General features: G+C 39.2%; 1 protein-coding gene and 1 pseudogene across 6 annotated transcripts in view; both read right to left on the minus strand.

Annotated features, from left to right (window-relative positions):
- Window positions 1-26,278, minus strand: part of LOC147822992 (forkhead box protein M1 pseudogene) — a 66,967-nt pseudogene extending 40,689 nt beyond the window's left edge. The window contains exon 1 of the transcript XR_015444646.1: window positions 1-26,278. This exon is cut by the window's left edge and continues 40,689 nt beyond it. The product of XR_015444646.1 is annotated as a forkhead box protein M1 pseudogene (transcript).
- Window positions 1-27,456, minus strand: part of Sgcd (sarcoglycan delta) — a 959,917-nt gene that overhangs the window by 723,422 nt on the left and 209,039 nt on the right. The window lies entirely within an intron of this gene.

Genomic DNA, 27,456 nt, shown 5'->3' on the forward strand with positions numbered 1-27,456 from the left:
GAGGAAGATCATGAAAGGGTTATCTGTAGACACACTTATGACTGGAATAGCAGTCAGCTGCTACAGACAGATTAGAGGGCTGTCAATAAAAGGGCTAAGAATTAGGCTGCATAAGACATCAGAAGTCCTGAGAGTCCATATAACCTCAACTAGAAACACATAGTCCAATTGTAGACATTTCTAAGGTAATACTTGGGCCATTAATTATTTGATTTAACATATGACAAAATTACAATTAGTGTGAATTTCACGTCCCGTTAAAATGTAACTTTCATATCTTTACCACGACCTTCCACAAAATCCTGAGAGAAATCCTGTTTCTGTAAGAGCTTTCTTTCAGTTACTCTAATTCCAGCCAAGAATTTCAGCTTAGGAGTTTTGTATAATAGCAAAAATTATACAGTGAAATGTATGAGCTACGAGTCCAAGAAACTGTGCTTCAGTCCCAGCTCATACAGCGCATAAATAAGCTACTTAACTGTTGAAATTGAGTTTTCCTATCAGTAAAATAGGAATATTCAGAGGATCTTGAACATACACAGGTGTGATTTATGCAGTGCCTACTAGCACAAAGACATCCTTAGTGAAAATGGCTGGCTCTCCATTCCACGGTTTCCATATCAGCAGATTCAGCCAACTGCATATTGAAAATATTTGAAAAAAAAAGTAAATCTGTATTTAACATATACCAGACTTTTTTCCTTACCACTTGATAAAAATGGTGCCTGACAACTATTTTCTTAGTATGTACACTGTATTAGGAATTGTGCATAATCTAGAGATAATTTAAACCTAAATGGAAGGATGGTTATACACAAATACTATGCCATTTTATAAAAACAAACTTGAGAATCTGAAGATTTTGGTGTCCACAGTGAGTCCTAGAGCCAACTGGCCCTAAATATCAAGAAGGAACAACTACACTATTATCATCACTGCTGTGATTGGTATATGTTTCCTACGTGAACCTAAAAGCTTGAATTATTTTAAAACAATAAAGGTTTGTAACGCAAGTAGTAGCTCCCTAATTGTTCAGTAGTCCATTTCTTTTCTCCTCACTATGAAAAAACACGTAAACTGAAACCTGCATACAGAAGATTCCTAGATGAGTTATGTGTCTTCACTGGGGATTTTCTATCCAAGGTAGGAATGAGACACCAAAACTCAGCCACACAGTCACTGTTTCAGAGCCCAATCTACACTGCTACCATTGGAAACACTTCGGAGATAGAAATCACTATAATTTTAGAAACAAAATACATTAACCCCACAAAGCAGCTCAGGCCATACCACTCATTGGCAGTGTTGTAGCAAAAGTCTCAAAGGAAAGCTCAGAGCTCAGGCATGTGTTAATTAGGTCTCTACATTCACTCCATTGACTGGGAAATGTGTCAATGATGTTCTTCTACGGACAACATCATTGATTACCCATAAAGTGACAAAGCAGACACGCTGGGAGTCAAAAAGTTGAGACAGAGGAAGAGCAGCAGGGGAGGCATGTTCAGAGTTCAGATTTGGTCCCTGGGAATCTTAAACCAGAATGGCCCAATAGTATCAACAGGTCTATCAGGATTAGAAGAGGGTATGGTGTGTCTAAATGGATTCATGTTGGTTCACTCACAGAAAGCTGCAATGCACTACAAAATCAGCAATTGAAAATTTTCTAATGTTTAAGGTACTTACTCAGCAAGGCTAGAATTATTTTGTATTCTGCTTTCATATCATTTATCCCTCCAAGTATGTATTAAGAGTGGACATAGATCAGACACAATGGTCCACATGGAAAAACCCACAAAGTCCCGCCCTCCTGCCACCAAAAGTGGGAAAGGAAACAGGAATTAAATATTAAAAACACAAAAACAAAAGGATCATTATACATTGTGACTGATGGTTAGAGGATAAGAATAAGGTGATATCAGAGGTAAAAAGACCAAGCAAGCTAACAATTTGGACTGGACGAGAAAATGAAAGGAAGTGTTAATTTAGGGTTAAAGACGAAAGAGACATTTGGGAGACTCACAATGACAGGAAGAAGACCCAAGAAAGAGTCAAAATCTCAGCATCCTCCATGTCCTTTAGTTTCTTTCTATCCTTGCTTCTCTCCAGCCAGTTGGTATTGATTGGAATATCCATCCATCCTAGATGCTAAGAAAGAAACAAAACCGTGTTCCTCCCTTCTAAAAGATATCCATCTCCTTGGAGCAGTACGTGAAATAAATGATAAACAGAGCCAACGCGTATATGCCAGATCACCCAATACAAGGGGCAAAGAAATTCAGAAGTGTGGAGAGGCTGGAGGTGGCCCCCCCAGGATGCGCAGGGCACAGAAAAGCCAGACACGGCACAGATTCACGTCAAACATGGGTAAAAAGACCGGGCAGGGTGGGGGAAAAGACCAGAGAGGCAGGATCTGGGGCACAGGCTGTGTTGGGGAAGGAGATGGTAAGCAGAATCTAGAGTCAGTGGGTACAAAGAAAGGACAGGATACGTAAAGGGCGATCACACAGGGTGAACCATCAAAAGATTTTTCTAAACATTAAGTAAAACTTCTGTGATCAGGAATAAAGGAGAAATTCATAAAAGTAAATGCCAGGGGCTGGGGATTTAGCTCAGTGGTTTCGCCACCTGCTGGGCAAGCGCAAGGACCTAAGTTCGATCCCCGGTACCAAAAAAAAAAAAAAGTAAATGCCAGAGGAAAACAGGAACACCAAGATTAAGCCCACCTTTTGAGCACTTTCTTTCATCAGAACTACCATACTGCAGATTCTACAATGGAGGTTTGCAGTCCTTAGACCCATGTCTGAGGGTGTTCTGAGCTCAGGCCCACAGGGCCATGTCTGGATCCATCCTGTGTTCTCAAGCCTGGGACTCATGTGGCCCTCTGGGTGTCCTGCAGGGCCCCACCCAGAATCACTTAGCCATCAGCTCTGCTCCACCTCGATCAGGCCTCAAAGTTCCTCCCTTCCTTGCTCTTGGTCATCTTCATCCTCACGTGCAGGCCCTGTCTTCCAAACCTTCCCAGCTGCATCCTCTCTCCACCTCTACTGCACCCTACAGATCGTCTCCCCCGGCTTCCAGAACTGTTCACTAAGTCAGCCAGAAACCTCCAGAGATGGACAAAGGATCCAGATCAGCCTGGTTGGGTTGCTATCCTTTGGGTTCTATGATTTGAACCACTGGCTCACTGGCTTTCCACATGGTGCTATCCTTATGGCTAGTCCCCACCTGTTTCCCAGCAGGCTCAGGACATGAAACCAACATCTTCTACGAATTATGTCATTTTTTTGTAAGTTTCTATGGAAAAATTGTTTTTGTATTCTCTCACCAAATGAAAATGAGTTTCAGATAACTTTTTAAATAAAGGCTAAATGGTATAACAAAAGCACCAGCATTGTTGGCTTCCAGTGAGGGCTCTCTTCTGGGCTGCAGACAGCCAAATTCTTCTTACATCCTCCCTTGGCAGAGAGAGCATGGATCTCTTTATCTCCTTTTAAAGGCACTAATCTCATTCTTAAATGCTGTACCCTTAGGACATAATTACCTCTCAAAGGCTCTACCTCCTAATTCCACCACCTTGAGGGTCAAAATTTCAAGATATGGAATCTGGGGTAACATAAGTGTTCACTCTATAACACATTGTCATCGGCACCAGCTCTAAAGGACCTCAACACAAACACACAGCACACTATGATGGGTGCCAGCTATACCCCCTTTCAGAAAGGAAGGATTTAGTCACCTAGCTCCCAGGGGTGCACCGAGCACACAGCCCTCAGCTGTCAACTCTCTCTGAGACTGGCCAGTCTCCATCCAGTGACTGGTACTGGCATAGGTATAAGAGCCCAGCATGCTCATCTCAAGTAAAAACAACTATACAAAACCAATCCAGCTTCACAGCACCTGTGGGGTCAGCAGAGGACTCTTAAAACTGCATCACAGCCATGCCTGATCACCTGTTCAGTCCCCACTCCATACCTATTGATCCCAATGGTATTTATCAAGGTTCTCCTTGATAACATCCGACATACTAATCTCCATCTTCGAACGGGCTTCCCAGGGAAACAGATCCCTGCCAACCAAGAAGTGGAAGAACAGTTGTGTGGATTGTTCCACTTAATTCATCTTGTACCTCAGGTATTTACTGAGCAATGCCATGCGCCGACCATTGTGTTTACTATAGTTCTACTACAGATTCCGGTCTCTGTTGTGGTTGGGTGGATATTAAACACTCGTCTACAAAGCCTAATGCACTCCTTGTTATTCCAAGGAGTTTGATCCTTAATATTCAAGGTAGTCACCACGATTCAACATGGACCATCTGTTGTTGTGTCAATCTGTTCAGGCAACAGAGTTAAAATCCTGGGAGAGTCTGGATCACAAGTTTCTTGCATTCAAAAATAATGTGGCAGCATTTTCAGCCCAGCTGTGAAGCACTGCACAACTAAGAAGATACAAGTCCCCTAGGAGATGCTCTGTGTGCTACATGCTAATGAAACTGAGACCAGGCCAGCTTTATGATCTAATTAGTCATCAGAGAGGCCAGGTTTTTAACCTAGTCTTTAAGTGGAGATTTTCTAGCTGTAAATGTGCTATGTTTGTAGCGGAGCTTTGTAGCGCCTCAATTTTTCACACTAACTTTAATTCCTCCATCCCGCCCTACATTCTCACTAAAAAAACAGATATGTTCCCGAAGATTAATTTTGTAACCACAGCACAAAATACCTATGCTTATAGGTTTGAGGACCAATAATTTCTATTGTTTAGAACTTAATTAAGAAGAAATCGGCGTGAATGATCAGGGTTTGCATTTCAGTCCATTGAGAGTTGTCTAAAAGAGGCAAATAGAATCAACATTAATCTGTAGCATATATGAGTTAAAACCAGGCCCTGCAGACTCTTTAACACATTTCACTGGGGTAGTAACACTGCATAATCTTTCCTGCCTAAGGTAACCCAGGGATGCAGTTGCCACACTGTCATTAAGATTTTCACCATACATTGTATTTTCCTTACTACAAAAGGTTGTAATATATTATCCCAAGGACTTTCAAATGCTCTTTCCTTTTCTTCCTTTTCACTTCCTGCTCCTGCCCCATCCTTAATCAGTATTGTACCAGGATGCAAAACTAAGATCCAAAACCAGTGATTCAGAATGGACTCACAGACATGCAATGGAATCTGCATTTTTAGCTGACATAAATATGATTTTTATTCATGATAGTGTTTTGAAAACAATAGTCTTGACAGTGGAATATCAAATACAAGTGGACTACTATGCCATATTCTATTCTTTGCAGAGCTGGGTCTACTCTGACCACTTAAAAGGAGCTATCTCGTCAGTGAAAATCCCCACTATGATTTTCACTTCCTCTTTACTGTATGGTTTCCTGCCCCATTTGGACCCCATATTTTGGCACCTAACAGCAGCCTGACACCATCCTTCCTCTGTGACCATACTAAGCTGTTTTTATCCTTCTAGCTTCATACACTAGACTAAGGAAAGAAACACACCCAGGCCACAAGGTGTGGAAGAGCTGAGTCTTCTTCCTCTCTAGCACAGAAAAACTCATTCACTTATTTCTTCATTTATTCAGCGTACATCTGTTGAAATTCTATTACACATCAGGCACTGTGTGATGCCCTGATCCAGCAACAAGCAAAACAGCCTGGGGCTACTGTTGCAGTTTATATCCTGCCAAACATTAATTACATAGTTAATTGTTTAAGTAAACCTATGAGTCCTATGAAGAGTGATCATGGAGTTCAATGGGAGTGGATGGCACTGGGACAGGTCAAGTTGGAGAGAGACAGGACAATTGCCCCAAGGAGATAAATCTTGCTGGGAACACTAAATGCAGTGCAGGAATACACAACACTGGAAGGGAAGGGTATAAGCCCTGGATAGGAATGGCGATGGGATAGTGCTGAAATGCTTCCCTGCAAAGGAAGTAACAGAATGCTTCACAGGAGCTCAGGCCAGCAGCAAGAAACCACAGGGAAGATTGGCAAGAACTGGGACTGCTAGGTTAGGTCATGCTGAACTACATCCAACACTCTGTGAAGCCCAGGGAAGGGGAGTCAGGGAACTCACCTGCATTCCAACCACTCTGCCAGGGTCTAGGGAGATGAATCAAAGGGGGCAAAACCAACCACAGGGAGGCTGTCAAAAGGCTACTGCAAGTAAAAGATCAGGGTGACTGAGCGGAGGACAGTGTAGCAAGATGGGAGGGAGAATGCCCTGTCAGGTTTGAGTGTTTAGGAGGATTTGGCACTAGATGAAAATGGGGGATGAGGCAGAAAGTAGTATCCAGGACAGCAGACATCCAGACTGTGCATACTGGGAGCTTTGGGTCAACCCATATACACAATGACTCATGATCACTCTGCAGAACAGTAGAAACCAATGAAAGTAAGCGAACATATTCTAAGTGATATATGCTTGCTCTGTGCCTCAGTGTGTTCACATACAGCATAAAGATAAACACTCTACCCCTGCTGTGTGGGTTACTGGGAAGAACAGACCAGGGATCCCTGTTAGCTGCTGAGAAGAGCACCCAGCAGCCAACAACAGCTCCTGCTATCTGAACTGGTCCTGTGGTCGCGTCCATGGCTGAAGCAGCATGGCATGGCTTTCGCAAGCTTGGTCTCCGGAGACTGATACTTAACTCTGAATCCTTGATCAATTTCATATTTAACCATTTACACTATATTAGTTCTATTTGTATTTTTCATTTCTCTTTCCAAACAAAATAGTTCCAACATCCAAAAACATGGAAAATGGTGTAACTGACATCCCCAGTCTGATTTAATAAATAACTACATTGTGCTTCAGACCAATTTTTAAAGACTAGGAGGGGTAAGACCCTGGCAGTAAATCCCCTCACTGATTTCAAGTTCTTTCCTTCTCAGAAGAAATCATTATGCTCAAATTGGTGTGCACATCTCTCTCCTATAGCCTGTTTTTATACACATATAAATAATACACAGAATTGGTATGTATGCCTAAAATTTTCATATAAATGGTATCACACTGTGATTAAGTAGAATTCATCCCCGGAATGAAAGAATGGCTTTAACATTTGAAAATCTATTACTAGAATTCATTTCATAAAGAGATGAATGAACGGTAGCACATGATTTTCTGGATATTATAAACACATCCAAGAAAAGTGTGAGTCTTTCATGATAAAAACTGTCTGTGATTGTTAATGTACCATGTTAGGTGAGGGTTTCTCAGCCTGGGAAGTGCTGACATTTTGAGCAGGATAATTCTTTGCTAGAGGGGCCTGTGCTACACATGTTTAGACATTTACCCACCAAGACCTTCCTGTTCATGACAATCAAAATATCTGCGGACATTGCCAAATGTCTCCTGAGGATGAAATAGTCATCAATGGAAAACCACTGTGTTAAGAAAACTCTATGACCCCCAGTTTTCTCATGTAAAAAACAGAAAACATAACGGGACCAATGATAGAGGGCTATGGTGGTGAATCTACAGCACGTGGGCCACAGTGGGCTGTTTGTATCATTGAAAGCTCTAAAAGGTTGGCCATCAATGAGAGAGGGAACCAGTGCAGTAAAATGATGTAATTTACTTGTGATGTTTGCGTTACTTTTGCAAAGGGCCCTCAATAAATACCTTTTCCTCATGGCAATGGTGGTGACTGCACAGGAACGATGCTGTTGGTGAAGATACTGGTGCTACTGAGGCCAGCACAGCACTGCTGGAACACCCATAAAATGTTGAGGGTCTCAGGATTTTTTTCTCTCTCCTGGCTCTTCACTAATCACTGAGGTTTTCTGCTTCTGTCAGTATTCCCCCCAGGAGAGATGACACAGCAAAATGACAGGTCATGAAAAGGAGTCAATTTCCAGCCCCAGAGAATGGATGCTCCCCTGGGCAAAGAAAAGGGACCCGGGATAGGATGTTCAGTTTAGAGAAATGTCCACTGTGATCTAAAACAGATGTCTGGCATTGAGGGGAGAAGAGAAATAGAGGTGCTGCTAGGATGAAGGAAGGTCAGAGTGGACCAAGACAAGGAGACCAGACCATGAAGGGGCCATGACAAGGGCTGATGAGGCCAACTCCAGAGGCCTCCCATGCTCAAGGGACATCCTATTCAGTTCCACTGTCCATCCACACACACTTGGGAGCCAGGCAAGTCCCATCGTGCCTAATGGGCTCAGTTTGAGGGATTGGTGCCTACAGTCAGCACAGAAACCTCCAATAGCCAGTGTTCCCATTTCTGCCCTGCAGGGAATTCCCCTCCTCCCAGACTTAGCACCCTGAGACTCACTGCTACCTGTTGTCTAGTGGGAATTGAAATAATTTCTGTCCCCAATATTGCAGGATATGCCGTGGCCCATGGGAATCCCTTCAAGGCCTTTAAGATGGCCCGTGACAAAGAAATACACCTGCTCCTATACTTCTTCCCAAGAAGGAACACAATAGAACCAGCACAAGACCTCATGGTTCCATAACAATTCTGTAGCAGTAACTTTTTACAATTATAACTGATATTTGATTCTGTGCAAGTAGTGTAACCTGCCTGGGTCTCAATTTCTTCCACTGTATCTGAGTCCAAATGTCACTCAGCTCTAAAATTTTATGATTTTTCTCTTTTCCTTTGCACAGATTAACTGTTCTTCATAAATATGTAGGAACTGCTTGAGAAATACTCAGATGTCATCAGTTTTAAGTCACGAAAGATTGAGATGTAAAAAATAAAATAAAAATGAAACGTTGAGCTACTTTAACAAATACCATGAACTGACTGCCAGAGAAAACTTGCTTATAAAATGTCAAATTAATGGGAGTTTCACTCAGTTTTTATTCACTTCCCTTACTTTCATCTGCTGTAGTTTTTAAATAGTGCCTAATGCTAAAGTGTACTGAGGCTCAAAGAGATCACTCAGGGTTTACAAACCACAGTGAAATGAATGCCAGGAACAACAAAATGAGTGATTTTTTAGGTTATGGTAGTTGAAAGCACCATTCCCATTTTAGGGAAGAAGAAACTGAGGCTCTAAGAAGTTACATAATTCATCCCTGGAAAAGTCACAATTCAAGTCCAAACGTGGAGAATTTGAAACTACACACAGATAACAGAAGAAGACATGACTATGGACTCTATACACTTTCTTCCACATCTCTAAGTGCATTTACATAGAGACACCCCCAGCGCTGAGAAGAAGAGCCACCCCAAGCTCCTAGGAGGTGACCCACACAGGCACCAGCAACACACACACACACACACACACACACACACCACCCCCACCCCCGCCTTTGAAATGAGAAGCCATGTAAACAAGTCTCAAAACCAGACTTCCAAATCACCTAAAGCAACCCTAAAAGGAAACGAGATGGAACAATCTCATACTCAAACATCTGGACTCCCTGAACTGGCAATAAAAAGAGGATATAGAAAAAATGAAATCAGAAATAATTTCTCACCAAACAACAGAGATTGTGCCCATAATTAATAAATCTAGAGAGGATACAGATAAAGAAGCAGAGGAGCTGAGGAACATGATGAAGTCCCAACATAGGAAACAAATGGAATCCATAAAACAGATGCAAACAGATTTCCAGGAGATTAAAAACTCCAATGAAAGTTTTTGCAGCAGAATGAGCCAATATGAGGACAGAATTTCAGATACAGATGATAAGATTGCAATTAGTGACCAGGAAAAGAAAATTTCTTTAAAATAGTAAAAGACCACAAAAAATCAATACAGAAGCTGCTAGATGATGCAAAGAAAAATAAAATAATACTAATCTAAGTCAATGAAGAAAGAGGAAAGAGTGCAGATGAGATTAAAAAAATCTGTTCACAGAAGTAATGGCAGGAAACTTCCCAAACAGGGGAAAAGCGCTTGACATACAGATAAGTGAGGCATATAGGACTCCACATAGCCTTGATCAAAAAAAAATCTACACATAGACATATAATAGTTAAGATTCCAGAAACCCAACAGAACAAAATTCTACAAGCACTTAGAAAAGAAACAAATCACATACAAAGGAAAACCCATCAGAATCACAGCAGATTTCTCAATGCAAACCCTCAAGGCAAGAAAAGCTTGGAGTGATGTATTTCAAGCCCTAAAGGAAAACAGCCCCCAACCCAGATTGATGTACCATGCAAAACTATTTTTCAAAATTGATGGAGAAATAAGATACTTTTATGACAAAGAGCAGCTCAGGAACTTCATGAATACCAAACTGGCACTCCAAAAAATTTTACACAATATCCTAGGAAAAGACAATGAGGATCACAACCCCAGGAAGCCCAGCAGAATGAGTCCACCGGGCATGACAAGAAACTAAATGCAAAGGAGGAGAATCCAACAAAAAGAAAAAGTCATGACATGGATAAGTCAATACAAATCAGTTATAACCATCAATGTTAATGGTCTCAATTCACCAATCAAAAGAAAGAGACTGGAAGAATGGGTCAAGAAGCAAGATCGAACAATATGCTGCATACAGGAAACACACTTAATTCAAAAAGAAACTCATAAACTGAAAGTTAAAGGGTTGAAAACAATACTCCATGTGACGGGAACCAGAAAAAATGCAGGAGTAGCTATCCTCTTTGCATATCAAGTGGATTTCAAACCAACACTGATTAAGAGAGACAAAGAAGGACACTACATCCTTGTAAAGGGAACAATCCAAGAGGAAGAGATGACAATCATAAATATATATGCACCAAACTCTAGTGGACCCAACTATATAAAACAAATACTAACAGACAAGAAAAATCAAATAAGCACTAAAACAATAGTAGTGGGGGACCTCAATGTCTCACTGTCACAAATAGATAGATCAACTGGACAAAAAATAAACAACAAAATATTAGAACTCAATCAAATTCTCGAACACATGAACTTAACAGATGCTTAGAGTACTCCACCCCACAAAATCATAATACAAATTCTTTTCAACTGCACATGGGTCATTCTCCAAAATAGACCACATACTTGCTCAAAGAACATGTGTAAGTGCAAAGGAATTGAACTTATCCTCTGTATATTATCAGACCATAGTGTGATGAAATTGGAGATCAAAAGCAAATGAAACCGCAATAATTTCATAAACACAGGGAAATTGAACAACACAATTTTGAAAAACCAATGGGTCATAGAGAAATTAAAGAAGAAATCAGACAGTTTCTACAATTAAATGACAATGACAAGACAACCTATTGGAATCTATGGAACACAATGAAAGGAATCCTATGAGGGAAATTCATAGCAGTGAATATGCATATTAGAAAAACAGAGCGAGCCCAATTAAACAACCTGATGCTGAACCTCAAGCTTCTAGAAGAAGAACAGCAGGACAAAGCCAAAGCTCATACAAGGGAGGAAATTATAAAGATGAGGGCAGAAATCAATGCAGTGGAGACTAACAGAATGATACAAAAATATCAATGAAGCCAAGAGTTGGATTTTCAAAAGAATAAACAAAATTGACAAACCCTTACCCAACCTTACCAGAAAAAGGAAAGAAAAGGCCCAAATCCATGTAATTAGGAATGAAAAGGATGACATTACACTGGACCCAGCAGAAATCCAGAGGATCATCAATATCTACTTCAAGAACTTATACACCAATAAGATGGAAAATACAGAAGAAATGGATAGATCCCTAATACATATGAATTACCAATTATGAATGAAGACCTAAAAATTCTAAACAACCCAATATCAACCAATGAATTTGAAAATGTAATTAAAAACTTACCAATTATAAAAAGCCTGGGTCCTGATGCATTCACTGCAGAATTCTACAAGACATTTAGAGAGGAACTACTGTCACTACTGTTTAAACTCTTCAATGAAATTGAAAAGGAAGCAATACTCCCAAATTCATTCCTGGAAGAAAGCATTACCTTGATCCCCAAAGCAGAGAAAGACCCAACTGAAAAAGAGAACTATAGGCCAATCTCACAAATGAACATAGATACAAAAATCCTTAATAAGATACTGGCAAATGGAATGCAGAAGATCAAGAAGATCATGCACCCTGAACAAGTGGGATTCATCCCAGGGATGCAGGGACTGTTTGACATATGCAAATCAATGAATGTAATATACTATATCAATAGAACCTAGGACAAAAACCTTATGATCATCTCAATAGATGCAGAAAAAGCATTTGACAAAATCCAACATGCATTTATGATAAAAACCCTACAAAAAATTGGAATAGACATTCTCTACCTCAATCTAATGAAAGCCATCTATGAAACATGAATAGCCAATATCTTACTAAACACTCAAAAACTGAAATCCTTCACATTAAAATCAGGAACAAGACAAGGATGGCCACTATCACCACTCCTGTTCAGTATAGTCTTGGAAACATTAGCCAGAGCAATTAGACTAGAGAAAGAAATAAAAGGAATAAAGCTAGGAAATGAAGAAGTCAAATTGTCATTATTTGCAGATGACATGATACTGTATATAGAAGACCCCAAGGACTCCACCAAAAGTCTTCTAGACTTAATAACCAAATTCAGTAAAGTAGCTGGATACAAGGTCAACACACAAAAATCAATAGCTTTCCTCCACACCAACAAAAGACTCACTGAGAAAGAAATAGGGCGAAAAATTCCTTTCACAATAGCATCCAAAAAACTGAAATACCTAGGAATCAACCTAACAAAAGAAATCAAAGCCTCTTCTCTGAAAACTATAGCACTCTGAAAACAGAGATTCAAAACCATATCATAAAATGGAAAGACATCCCTTGCTCCTGAGTAGGAAGAATCAACATAGTGAAAATGGCCATACTTGCAAAACTGCTATATAGATTCAATGCAGTCCCATTTGAAATCCCAGCAGCATACTTCATAGACCTTGAGAAAACAATCCAAAAATTCATTTGGAACAAGAAGAGACCTAGAATAGCAAAAGCAATTTTAGACAACAGAGATATGGCAGGGGGTATCACAACTCCCAACTTGAAGCTACACTACAAAGCTACTGTGATAAAAACAGAATGGTACTGTTAAAACAAAAAAGACCTGAGGACCACTGGAACAGATTAGAAGATACAGAAACAACTCCAGACACTCAGCCACCTCATCTTTGACCAAGGAGTCAAATACCCTCACTGGAGGAAAGATAGTCTCTTTAATAAATGGTGCTGGAGAAATTGGGATTCAACTTGCCAAAGACTAAAACTAGACCTATATCTCTTGCCAAGCACTAATCCAAAACTGAAATGGATTAAAGATCTAAATATAAAAACAGAAATGCTGAACAGGCTGGAACAGAGGTTAGGTAGAACTCTTCAAGACATTGGGGTAGGAAAAGATTTTATGAACAAAACCTCAGTTGCCTGTGAACTAGCACAAACAAAAAACAAGTGGTATCTCTTCTTATTAAAAAGCTTCTGCACAGCAAGAGAAACCATCAACAGTGTGAAGAGACAACCCACAATGTGGCAAAAAAATTTTCACCAGCGGTTCCTCAGACAAAGGTCTACTATCTAGAATCTATAAAGAAGTTAAAAAAAATCAGACCTCCCAAATTTAAAGACCCAATCCAAAAATGGGCACCTGAAATGAACAGACATTTCGCAAAGAAGTAGAAATAGAAAATAAACATGTGAAAAAATGTTCAACATCACTGGTCATTCAAGAGATGCAAAAGAAACCAACAGTGAGATTCCACCTCACCACAGAAAGAATGGCTGCTATCATGAAATCAACCAATAACAAATGCTGCAAGGGCTGTGGGGAAAGAGGAACCCTGCTCCACCGCTGGTGGGAGTGTAGACTGGTGCAACCACTGTGGAATCAGTACGGTGATACCTCAAAGAACTAGGACTGAAAGTCCCATTTGACTCAGCTATTCCCTTGCTCAGTATCTTCCCAAAAGAATTAAAATATTCATGCCATAGTGATATATGTGCGACCATGTTTCTAGCAGCACAATGTGTAATAGCCAAAACTTGGAAGCCGCCCAATTTCCCATCAACTGGAGACTGGATAACCAAAATGCTTTTTTAAAAAATAAAATGGAGTACTGTTCAGCCATAAAAAATGAGATATTAGAGATATTTATAGCTAAATGGATGGACAATGAGACAGTACTCTTAAGTGAAATAAATAGGACACACATGTGTAAATGCTGAATAGTTTCTCTAGTATGAGAAACTGAAAGTGTAAATAGGGACTAAAAGGTATAACAGACAATGTGCAGTAGGAAGAAAAGGGGCAAAGGGGAAGGGGAAGTGGGAGGAGTAGTAGAAAGGAAAGAAGGGAATGGAATTAATATGAGAAAATGAAAAAATGGAAACAAAATCTTTGTAAATAGGGAGGGGTAGAGGGGTTGAAGGGAGGGCAGTGGAATGGGGAAAAAATAAGAACCAAGAGAGATTACATAAAGGTGCAAATTTCCAATGATGAATGTCATTATATTGCATACCTTAAATGTACCAATAAAATTAATTTTAAAAGATGCCATACTGCCTCACTCATTTACAAAGTTAACTGAAAGGACAAATAGCTAAGCTTATCTTTTTTCACCCATCTGATCATTAGCTCAATTCCCTTTGTTCAGAAAGGGAATTGACTGACAACTGACAGAATAGTTTGAACCTAAATACTCATTCATTAGAGAAAATATCTGGAAAACACAAAAGCACAAAACTCTACAAAAAGATATCACATATGCAGTTGAGCCTAACCCCTGGCTTTCCATATAAACCTTCTCAAGGTACAGCTAAATTCAAAGGGACCATATTAAAAATGAGCCATTCATCTTTCAGAACTAATTTTAAATTTTTAGAAAATGAGAAAGTCTGCAAATATGTCATGGGTTATTAAATCTTGGCTTGGACTATACTGCAAATGGATCTGGGTAAATATCAGCCACAGAATGATAATTACTCAAGTTCCGCCAGTTCCCATATTGCCAAAGCTCCACTCAGACTAGATTTCCAACTTGAAAGAGTGCATAATCAGACTTCATATTTTGTGACTTTTTGCATTGCAATAATACCAGAAACAAGAAAATAAAAGGATCTGCACAGTTGGCTATATAATTTAAAAACTGCTACGGCAAAAGATACCATAAACACAGTTAAAATACAAAGAAGGAAGTAAAGGAAAACTGATTAGCAACATATGTGACATAAGTCGGGTTAATATTTAAATATCTAAAAAGTTTCATCAGGAGAAAGAAAAACCTAATTTTAAAACGTGCCAACTTTAAAGATGTAATCAACAAAAGATATAGTGAACAAAAAAATCACATGAAGATACTTTTGACATCACTGTTAACTGGAGAAATGCGAATTTAAACATATTTAAATATTTTTGTCTCTCATGTTAGCAAAGATTAAAGACATATAATATGTGGTGCTTGTGAGAGTATTAGAAAATACATTCACAAATCCTGCTAATGAAGGATAATTTTGTAATATTTATAAAAAATGTAAGTGTGCCTACATCTGTTTACAGATAAATATACAACACGTAATAAAAAAAAGTCTTTATATTTTTAAAAATTCTTACAGTAAAACGCACATTGCTATTAATCTCCCTCAAAATACTCCCCCCTTGGCTTCACACATACTTACCATTCTCACCACTGTCTGAAGCAGATGTGGAAGTCTTTATTCGCAAGTGTCTTTTGTTGCACTGTCATGGCTGTCTCCATGTCTTGAATTTATTAAAAATGTTTACCTTTCATGGTCATTTTGATATTGGGGAAGAGCCAACTGTCACACTGAGTGAGATTCAGGTAATGTAGAGGATGAGGACACACCACAACGTTTTAACCAACCTGCCTTTCCACTGGATGGCATGCAGTGAAGCAGCATTCACCATCTATTTCGATCATACCTCATATGGTCATGAACACTGACAACATTAGACATTTGTGGAAGAAACCAATTAGCCACTATTACAGATTTATCTACAAGATACTATGTGGCCTTAAGAAGTAATTAATACACCACAAAAACATAAGAAAGGACAAAAATTACAGGATCGTCTCAATAGACATAGAAAAAGCATTTGACAAAATCCAAAATCCATTCATGATAAAATCTCTCAATAAAATAGGAATAGAAGATCTTTATCTCGATCTTATAAAGTCATATAACAAAAAAATGGCCAGTGTCATACTAAATGAAGACAAGCTGAAAGTTTTCCCTCTAAAATCAGGAACAAGGATCTGTTATCACCAAATCTGTTCAATATAGTTCTCAAAGCATTAGCCAGAGCAGTAAGACAAGAGAAAGAAATAAAAGGGATATGAGTAGGGACAGAAGAAGTTAAATCATCGTTACTCATTTGCTGATGACATGATCCTTTACATAGAAGACCCCAAAACTCCACCAAAAGACTCCCAGAGCTAATACTCTAATTCAGCAACATAGCAGGATACAAAGTCAACATTCAAAACTGAACAGCATTCTTGTATACCAATAGCAGACTCACAGAGAGAGAAATTAAGGAAACATCTTTCACAATAGCATCAAGGAAAATGAAATACTTACTTAGTAATTAATACAACCAAGGAAGTGACAGAGCTCCACAATGAAAATGATAGTACTCTGAAAAAGGACACTGAAGAGGATATCAGAAAATGGAAAGTTATCCTTCTTCGTAGATAGGCAGAACCAATATTGTCAAAATGACCATATTTCCAAAATTCTTATGTAGATTTAATACAGTCCCAATCACAACACTAATATCCTTACAGAACTGTAGAAACCAATCCTAAAATTCATATGGAACCAGAAGAGACTTAGAATAGCAAAAGCAATTATGGTCAACAAAGGCAGGGCAAGGGACATCACAATCCTGGATTTTAAGTTATACTACAAAGTTACAGTAATAAAACAGCATGGTATTGGCAAAAAACAGACTTGTGGATCAGTGGAACAGAATACAACATATGGAAATGACTCCAGGCATACTAAGCTATGTTACTTTTGACAAAGGGGTCAAATCATTTCACTGGAGGAAAGATAGCTTCTTTAACAATTGGTGTTGGGAAAACTGCCTTTCCACATGCCAAAGACTAAAACTAAACACATATCTCTCACCGTGCACTAAACTAAAATCAAAATAGATCAAAGATCTAACTATTAGAACAAACACTTAATCTGCTGGAGGACAAATAGGTAGAACTCTTCGATATAGGTGGAGGCAAAGACTTTCTAAACAAAACCACTGTTGCACAAGAAATAATACCAAGAATCAACAAACAGGATTGCATCAAATTAAAAAGCTTCAACAAAGGAAACCACCAAAAGAGTGATGAGACAGCCTACAGAATGGGAAAAAATACTTTGCCAGTGACATCTCAGAAAAAGGACTAATATCTAGAATATATAAATAACTGAAAAAAATTAAACCCTTCTAATTTAAACACCCGTTAAAATGGGCATCTGAAATGAATAGACATTCTCAGATAAATAAATGTAAATGGCCAATAAATACATGAAAAAACGTTCAACATCACTGGCCATCTGAGAAAAGAAAATTAAAACAATACTCAGATTTCATCTCACTACAGAAAGAATGCCTGCCATCACGAAATCAACCAATAACAGATGTGAGTGAGGCTTTGGGGAGAAAGGAACCCTTCTTTACTGTTGACAAGACTGTAAACTGGTACAATCACTATGGAAATCAGTATGAAGAGTCCTCAAAAACCTAAAAATAGAAATTCCATTTGACCTAGCTATTTATTTCCCTTCTAGGTATCTTCCCAAAAGAGTTAAAAACATCATATCACAGTGATGTATGCATAGCCATGTTTATAGCAGTACAATTCATAATAAATCTTAGAAACAGTCTATATATCCACCAACAAGTGAATGGATAAAGAAAATGTGGTATTTATACACAATGGAGCACTATTCTGCCATAAAGAATGATAAACTTGACTTATTTGCAGGAAAATGGATACACCTTGAGATCATAATGTTAAGTGAAGTACCTCAGACCCACGAGTTTAAATACTGGATGGTTTCTCTTAAATGAAAAAATCAATATGTATACACATAAAGAGTGTCTGCCAAAAAATGTACACATTTCAGGAAAAGAAAAATATGGTGTTTTTTCAACATATAGTATTCCCCCTGTATGGAAGACCCTAGAGGATGTTGTATATTGTAGAAATCCACTATACTGCAAGTTTTTACAGAAGAAATTGAAAATGCATATGCAGCAATCTCAGTGACCAAGGTTACCCAAGCAGTAGTTTGCCTTACTAATGCCTGGAAGCCAATGGCCACCATTTTGAGCACTGTTTGTAATTGTAGAGGCCAAAGGTAACTTGTATTAATATCATAGTGTCTCAATGAATTTAAGTTTTTCTTTTCCTGAAGTATGTATAATCTTTTGTCAGTCTCTCTCTGTCTCTCTCTTGTCTGTCTCACTGTATTTACCTATCTATGGAAGAAATGGAGGGAGAAAAAAAAGATATTGTAATCTAGTTCAGACAATGTATCTAAAATCTTCCCTGGACTTAACAACTGTCTTATATGTTCTATATCTTCTTTGGCTATTGGTCTGGTTTTCAATCTGTATGTATGAAAATTATAAGGTCTTATAAATACATGAATTTGATGCGGGAAAAATAAAAGGGGGGGTGGAGGGAAGGGGGAAAATTGAAATGTGTTATGTACATATACCGATTCCCTATTGTGAATGTAATCATTATCTACTGCAAACATACACTAATAAAGTCAAAAAAAATAGTAATTATGTAGATATAGACACAGAGGTAATGTTCAAAAGATGTTAATAACCAAAATTATAAAATAGTATATCTATTAATAACAGTAATGATTAAAAAATGATTGGATATGATGCCTGGATATAAATTAATCTGCTAAAGGTGACTATCTTTTGAAATTTTGACTAAAAAATGTTACTATACAGTGTAAATATTTTTTCATTGCTTGACTCTTTTATAATTTACATGTAATCTCTCCTTCAATTACAAGTAGTCAGGAATGGCTTTTAAAAGATTTGATGATCTAATCATTTCATTTTGAAAGGCTCTTAGCCCACACTAGAGTAAGTGAATAGACTGACATTCTAGGAATAACCCATTGTATGTCTGATCAATAACAATTTCAGAGTTTCTACAGGGGGAATTAGGAAGTTCATTTATTCCAAGAGGAGGAGCTGAATCTGCCTTCCCAGAGGTTTCCTTTTTTAATAAGACTGAGAAATCTGTGATTAGGAAAGATGGAATTCGTGTTGATATTTTAAGCCATTTAGTTTTGTTGTGGGCATCAGCTGAACCATAGGTAACATTTACTCATGCGACGGGAGTAACAACTCCTGCCAATTTCCCAGGATAGCTGTGTGAAGCAAATGAGTCAATATAGGTGAAAACTATCCTAAACTGAAGGATACCCAGCAGGTCTGAAGGACTGTATGACTTTGGAAAACTCCCAGGTAACCTTATATCGGGAATTCATCCAAAGATGAATTATTTACTTCAGGAGTCTCCCCGTGACCCTTTGTTTAAATTGCTTCTGCAGGCAGGTTTGTGTTTGCTGATTTACAACAGATCATGCAATAATCATCAGCCAATCTTCTGATAACACAAGCTGATCAGGAAGTTAGGACAAGTTCCAGTGCCTGGAACTTCAGAGCCAAGAACGATATCATCAATATCAACTGCACAGCAATCAAAACTTTGTCAGAATCTCCCGTGTGTTCCTGCTGCTAGTATTTTAGCAGCAGCTGTCACTGACACCAGTCACGTCCTCTGGATCCTCTAACAGTCTCTTCTGTTAGAATCCAACAGAGAGAGGTTAGAGAAGGGAAATGTTGCTGTGAGCCAGACCTGGCTTTGAAAAGAAGGCAAACTGCTCATTTCCACATCATCTCCTTTTACTTTCTTTCACTGCATAAATTGTAAAACATAGAATACGTCCTTGCAGAGTGGCCAGAAAACATTGATCTCCCCTGTAAGACTGTAGAAGAAATCTATAGAGTGTATGATCTTTCCTGAGAGAGAAGTCCGATGCAGCAGGCAAATCTCCCAGCTCACCCTGAAATGGAATGCAGTGATACTGTCTGGGTCTATGGGAACCCCACTGAGACTATGAGGAAAAGGCTGAAAAAATCACAGAGACACTTGCTCACCTAAACATCTGCTGAGCTGCCTAACCAAAACCAGCAGCTGTCTCTTTCCAGAGTTCTTGGCAAATTAGAATAATCAATTCTTGTTTGGTTAGCTCAACATTAGACGGATGTTCAGCTACTTACTACTTTCCATTAACTTCTCTAAGCCATCAGTTAATAAATCGATAAAATGGAGACAACAATGTTTAATTAGCAGCAATGTACACAGATAGCATCCATGATATTTTATATAAGGTACATGTACACAGGTAAAATCTATGAAACTGTCTCTCATTCAAATCAGTACTCAAGTGACAGTCCTCAGAAAGGTACCATAGAAAACCAACATAGTCAGCATTCCCCAGAAATCTCTGTTTTATTTTTTTATCAACTGATTATTAATAAAATATCAGTCGTTTATCAATTTTTTGTCTGAAATTCTTCACCAAAATAAATCCTTCCCAAGGCACAAATATTATTGTACTTATTGCTATAATTTCAGTGCTTGAAATGAATTTAGCACATAATTCATACCTGATAAAAGTTATCAACTAATGAATGAACACATTAATGTATGTAAAACATTTATCATATCAATGCCCTAAGAAATGAGCGTGGCTGTAGCTGCTGTGATCAGGTAGAGAGGCATGAGTGCTGCACAGGTAACTGCACTGGGGCGGGGGAGCCTTGGGACCGGGGTGGGATGGGGTCAGTCTGCCACAGGATGGGCCAACTGGAAGGCCTTTTGTGTCTCTCACCTCTCATGCTAGGTAAAGGGGATCTCTTGCACCCAGATTCCTGTAGAGCAGTGATGGTGAACCTTTTAGAACTTTCAATGATACAAACAACCCACTGCACCATGGGTGCCATGGGTTCACCCCTGCTTCTCTAGATTAAACCATCATGTTTTTATAGATGGGGTCTCGTTCTGTTATCTGAACTGGCACTGAACTCCTGGACCAGTCACAAGCCACTGTGCCCAGATTCAGAACTCTCTTTCCCCGACAGTTGTGAGGCTGTCTCTTGGAAAGGCCTGTGTTCTCGGTCATGACCTATCTAAACCACATAGTGTGTGTGTGTGTGTGTGTGTGTGTGTGTGTGTGTGTGTACTATTAGCTAAAAGCTTAGGAAGATAGTGCACAAAACTATCATTTTCACACGGAAGAATCACTTGACAAAATGAAAAAAACAATCCGAAGAATCTTAAAATACCAGGGCATCCAATTCAACTTCCTGTTTTCTGGAGCAAATAGCAGAACTGATGAGACTAAATTAACTTGACGGATGTCATAAGAACAGTGAGTGATAGTGTGTGTGGGGATCATATTTTCCAAACAATGCAACATTGGTGAACCACCAGGTGCCCGGTGCAGTGTTCAGCCTTTTCTACACACATCCCAGTTCATCCTCACAGTAGCTCCAAGAGGCAAGTCATGGTTACACCTGTTTAAAAGCGCTTGAGAATGGGCAAGGGGGATTGTGTATGAAAATGATGGAATGTTATATAAATGTACGGATGCGCCAAAATGAAAACAACTATTCTGCATAACTAATATGCACCAAAAAAAAAAACCACTTAGAAAGCTTAAGGGAGTCTCAAATCCTCCAATGTTTGAGGCGCAGGGTTCAAGTCCAGGCTACTGTGACTCGGAAGATCACCCACCCATGCTGAGCACGCACGCGCGCGCACACACACACACACACACACACACCCTCTGCACCCTGCCTATTAAAATAGCTCACATGCAGTCTTCCTCAGCCATTCGCGCACAAAGACACACACATTTCCGCTTCTATGCGAAATGATCCGAAAGTTGATGTACATAAACTGTTCTTTACATTTAAAAAAAATTCTACAGTCTTCTCACAACTTAAAATGTGTATGTGCAGATCTGAAGGATGTCTTTTATGGACAAAGGCTTATAAATCACTATTATATTTTCATTCTAACTGAACACTTTCACTTAACACAACCACATGGGCTAGAACTCACATGCTTTCAAAATTTGAGTCATTTAGCTCTGTGTACCTATAACATTTTCAGTCCTTCAATAGAATGACCAGTCCATGGGGTCTAATAATGCAGCACTGCAACAGAAACAGGGTATGTGCCCCAGAGAACACATAAAGAAAAGTCCGGTTGCTCCTGAGAATATCTGTTTTATAAAAGTAAAACAATTTAACTTATAGTCCATCAACATGCTAAATAGATTGTGGCACATTAAAATCATAGAATAGTCTGCCATTAAAAAGATTAAATCTATTCATAGTAATGTAGATAGATACAAAACACAGGGTTAGGCGAAAAGACAAACTGTGGGTAAATAAAATGTTTTCAGTAAAACAAACATAAAGCAAAACTACATATCTCTCTGTGTACCTGTTGATGTATGTTCATTCCTGCAAAAAACATTCAGGAGATACAACCTTAACTCACATTAATGGGGCATGGAATAAGTTGGAGGGTGGGGTTAAAGTGCAAAATTCTCCTCCTGTTCTTTGTTATGAGTATCTTACAAAAAGAACGTATTCATATAGACTTTCACAGCAAAAAATAAAGAAGACTAAAACCATACGGATCTCAAGTATGTAGCCCAAAAGCACCCATGTGCCATGTGTAATGAAAATAATCTTTCACCTAACTCCAAGTTTCATTTCATGAGAAATATCTCAAGTACTTTAAATAGACAGCTGCCATTTAGAAAACTTAGTGATTTAATATTACAATCAAAACATGTAGGAAAAAACTATACTTATTTTTTTCTTTTTTGGCGGTGCTGGGGATCGAACCCAGAGTCTTGCATGTACGAGGCAAAAGCTCTACCATTGGGCTACATGGCTAGCTTTTTTCATTTTTATTTTGAGACGGGGTCTCACTATGCTGCTCAAGCTGTTTTCAAACTTTCAATCCCCCTGCTTCAATCTTCCAAGTAGCTGGGATTATAACTGCGCCACCATGCTCAGCAAAACTACACATTTTAAGCAGCTCTCTGTCCCATTTGTGCTTGACTCTGAGAAAAAGAGTACTTGAATGCCTGTGTCATGTAAAATGATCACCACCTTATCACAATGCTCAGCAATAATGAGACAGTTCAGGAGTTTGAGCGGAGCCTCAAAGAGAAAGAAAACAATAATTCTGCACATTTTTTCTCTTAAAAACAGTAGCGCTCTTTCAGAAGCTAAAATATATTGAGTGAAGAAGGCTACATACAGAAATCCTTCCAACGGTGTTCAGGGGCTAGGAAAGGCTGTCTGGGAGCTTCCTTAAAGTGATTCTGTGACTCCTACTTCCGGGAGCTCCACACCACATCCACCAAATTAAGAGGAAAGGCATTGAGGAGATCAAGGCAGTGAAACCAAATTGTCCATTCACTCCCAGCTGCCTCCAAAGTCATTACAGAATGCGTTCTACAATATAATAAATAAAACTGATTGGGTGTGTGGTTCAGAACATTAAGGAAACCTGGATGCCTTTAAAGAGCACTGTGCCCAGCGAGGAGTACTAAAAAGTGAAGCATGTCTTCTCGTCACATTTAAATGTAGTGGCTTTGGAGAGAAACCATACTTGAAATGTATAAGAGTAATTTTCCATCATTATAAAAACCTTAAACAACCCCTGACTGCTTATACTCTCGTCTCTTAGCATCCTAGTAAATTGCAGTTATTTGTTCCAAACAAACAGAAAGGCTCATGCCATAATGGGGGCATTTGAGGCTGGAAGAATAAGACACCTGTAATTCAATTTCATGGCAGCTGGTTTCACAACATGCTCCTCTGCCTCCACTTACAGCCCAGGAAACTTCCCTCCAGGTGTGACAGCTGGCTCTCCCAAGGACTGAGGAATGATAAGTTGATGCAAAAAGTATAGACACTCATCACAGGCAAGATGCAGCTCAGCCTGGCTTCTCCTGGCAGCTGACGTTCACGGGGTGCTCAGGTGAGCAAGGAAGTAAACTCTCCCCGCGCTGAGGATGAGCACTCAAGGTTTCTAGAGGAACAAAGTGCTCCAGGAAAAAATGGCTGCCAATTATCACAGCCAATTCTCAATAGGTAAGACAATACAGAAGGACCATCCACTCTCTCCCTCTCTTCCCTCCCCTCCTCCTACTCTCTGTCTCCTCTCTTTTACATATATTTATGTTTATATTTATTTATAAATATTAACTATGGATGAATAGATGTACTTTTTAATATAAAAATCTAAGCTTGCCTTTGTAGTAAAATGAAAAAACACAAAACTATTAATACCAACTGATGCCTCCTATTTGATCAATCAGTGGAATGGAACTATACAAAGTTAATAAACACAGTGACTGCTATCTGATGCAAACCACTATTAATAGGAATACAAGGAGGCCCTGAGTGACCACTGATACCAGTGCTAACCAACCTCAGTAAATTCACAATTCCAATAGTTTAGGGTCATTATTATCAATTTTATTTCAGAAATGACAAAAGTGAGGCTCAGAGAGGAAAAGCCACATCCCTCATCCAAGGTCACACAGCTAAAAAGAGTACATATGACAATTCAAAGGCTGAGGGAACCATAGCTTGTGCACCTCAGTCTCTTGCAACTTTTGATGTGCCCCAAGAGAAATGTTGCCAAGATGCTGTCATGAAACTGATTGGAATTCTAACATTTAGGAAGTCCTACCTCACACAGGGTCTTACTAATTTCTTTTATCAACCCTGTTAGTAAGAAAGGGTCTTATTATCCTCATAGAGAAAACACTGCCTTAGACAAGATACTTGCTCAAAGTTTCACAACTATTAAAGAAAGATGCAGAGCTTGAACCCTAATCAAGATTGTTAAAATCTGCTTCTTAGGTAGTTAGAGTGTACGTTGACATTTAAGATGCAGACATGAAGGTAGTATGGTGTCACATTAACCATGTGGGTATTTACTGAAAGAATAGTGGTTTCCCTGGGTTTGACAAGGGTATAGTGTATTAGTCAGCTTTATTGTTGCTGGACACAATACTCAACATTCACAATGCAAAGGAGAAGACGTTTAATTTGGCTCACATTTTAAGAGGATTCAGTCCATGGTCTGCTGGCTCCAAGGCAGAAACATCATGGAGGAAGGGTGTAGAGAAGCAAATCTGCTAGTTCATGGTGGCTGGGGAGCCGAGCAGGGGAAGAGCAGCAAAGAAGAAAAGAGTAGGGACCAGGTATAGACCCCAAGGTCACGCCTCCATGACACACCCAGACACACCTGGGTGTGTGCTCCTCCAATTCCCTGGATGACTCCCAAGCCAATCAAGTTGACCCAATCAAGTTTTATGATCACACATACAGGACTTCCTAATACTGTACTTTATTGGTATCAAGATGTTCCTAGAGGTCTGTGTTTTAATGAGTTCCCACTGTTTTAAGAGATTTATCAGATTTGAAGTGACACTTCAAAAGATGATTTTACTCAAAGAAGTAAATTTATCATAAAGCAAGATCTTACAGGGAATTCCATTTCTTAAGTCCTTCTATCCATTTTAGTAAAATTAGCTACAGCAATGGAGACAATGAAATTGAGACTTGCGGAAGAACTTTCCTATTTTAAAGGCTACAGTTATGCAGTATTAGCCATGGCAGCCACAGCCATTTTCTAAATGAAGATAGAAATAAAAGGCAAAGACAACCCCTAGAGGACTCCTTCCTTCTTTGCCATTAAAGAACCAGAATCATGGACAACATGCCTCTGAGGCAGGTGAGGTAGGCTGAAGCCTAAGATGCCTCAGAGAAGGGAGTTTTGGACACTCCCCAGGGGAATGTCTGATTGATGGCAGCACCATGCACTATGGAGTCTACTCAAGACAAAGTGAAGGTCAGGGGTTAGCTCAGTGGTGCCAGCGTCTGCCTTGCAATCACAAGGTCCCAAGTTCAATCCCCGGTACCACACACACACACACACACACACACACACACACACAAAAGACAAACCGAACATTCCAAAGCAGGGTCTAACTTCAGGTTTACATAAATTAGGGAGAATTCTAAGACCACCACTTCTCCAACATCTTCCTTGTCCAGGCTACAGATGTCCCAAACAGACTCTGCATGTGGGGAGGCAGATTTGGGGACTTTATCCCCATTCTCTGAAATTCACCTTCAAGAATCTCCATCCCCTTTCAGTCACAGCCTCAGACAATTCCAGAACTACTTACCCGGCCAGCTAGGGCTGCTGTAATGTCTCCAGTTAGGTCTTCCAGGACGCAGGAGAAAATCTACCTGTACAAAAAGATGCAGTGAGGAGCGAATACAGGCAGGGCTGAATGGCCTTTTCTTAATAGGACTACGCAAATATCCCAGCGGCTGGCCAGCAGCAGAGAGACACCTGTTTTAGCCGGGCAGTCTCAGGAATTGCTGGACCTCAGGATCACAGGCCAGACACACATTCTTACCGCTGTTACCGACTGCACAGTCTTAGCCTCTGCTTAGAATCCAGTAGCCTCATCAATGCAATGGGGAAACTTAATAGACCATGTATGGATATGAGTAAATTGGTATCCTAGAGCACAGTACAGCAAAACATACAGTATAGTTAGGACAATAGTATGTCAGAGTATATCAGTAAATCATACAGCATAGTCAGGGTAATAGTATCTTAAGAGTATATCAGCAAAAATACAGTATGGTTAGAGTAAAAGTACATTAGAGTATATCAGAAGATCCGAATTCATTGCTAAACACAAAAGCCAGCATGGCATAAAAACCCAAAAAAGTGCTCCTCGTCTTTCCTGCACTTTCCCTCTTCACCACAGAGAAAAAGATGATGAAAATTATTTTGGTCAAAAGAAAATGTCCAACTATGTTCAGAGAAAAACAAAACAGATCTAGAGTACTGTATATGCAGGTAGTTTTCTCTGTGTAGAGCAATAAATCAGATTAAGAGAAGGAAGCGATTCATTCTCACAGGCATCTTTACGAAGAACTTCCAAGGAAAGAAGAGCAGGCACAGTGAAGGTTGTGGGGGTGTGAAATAGGACCCCAAATTGAGGACCTGCCATAACACGCAACAAAGCATCTATTTACAGGCTTCAATTTCAGGTGATTTTTATATTCTTGATGTTGGCAAAACTTTCCTCTTTATTTTATATGAAAAATTATCTGTGAGAAAGTTAAGTACTCAACTTTTATGTTTCTAAATGAAGAATCTACTGAATATATCCTTGCAATAGTGAGGGGAAGGAAAATCTGGAGTTCTCTTCTGGACAAGGGGGTCACCTTTGTCGTGGAATTTTGTACAAATGACTCCCATTTCCAGTTTTTTCTTATCTCTAAAATGAAGAAAGAATAACATATTTTTCCTTCGTAAGGTGGTTGATAATTAATAGCT

The sequence above is a fragment of the Heterocephalus glaber genome, unplaced genomic scaffold (genome assembly GCF_053883595.1).
Source record: "Heterocephalus glaber isolate CG9 unplaced genomic scaffold, H.glaber_assembly_v1.0 deba00001606, whole genome shotgun sequence".
Classification (NCBI taxonomy): Eukaryota; Metazoa; Chordata; class Mammalia; order Rodentia; family Bathyergidae; genus Heterocephalus; species Heterocephalus glaber.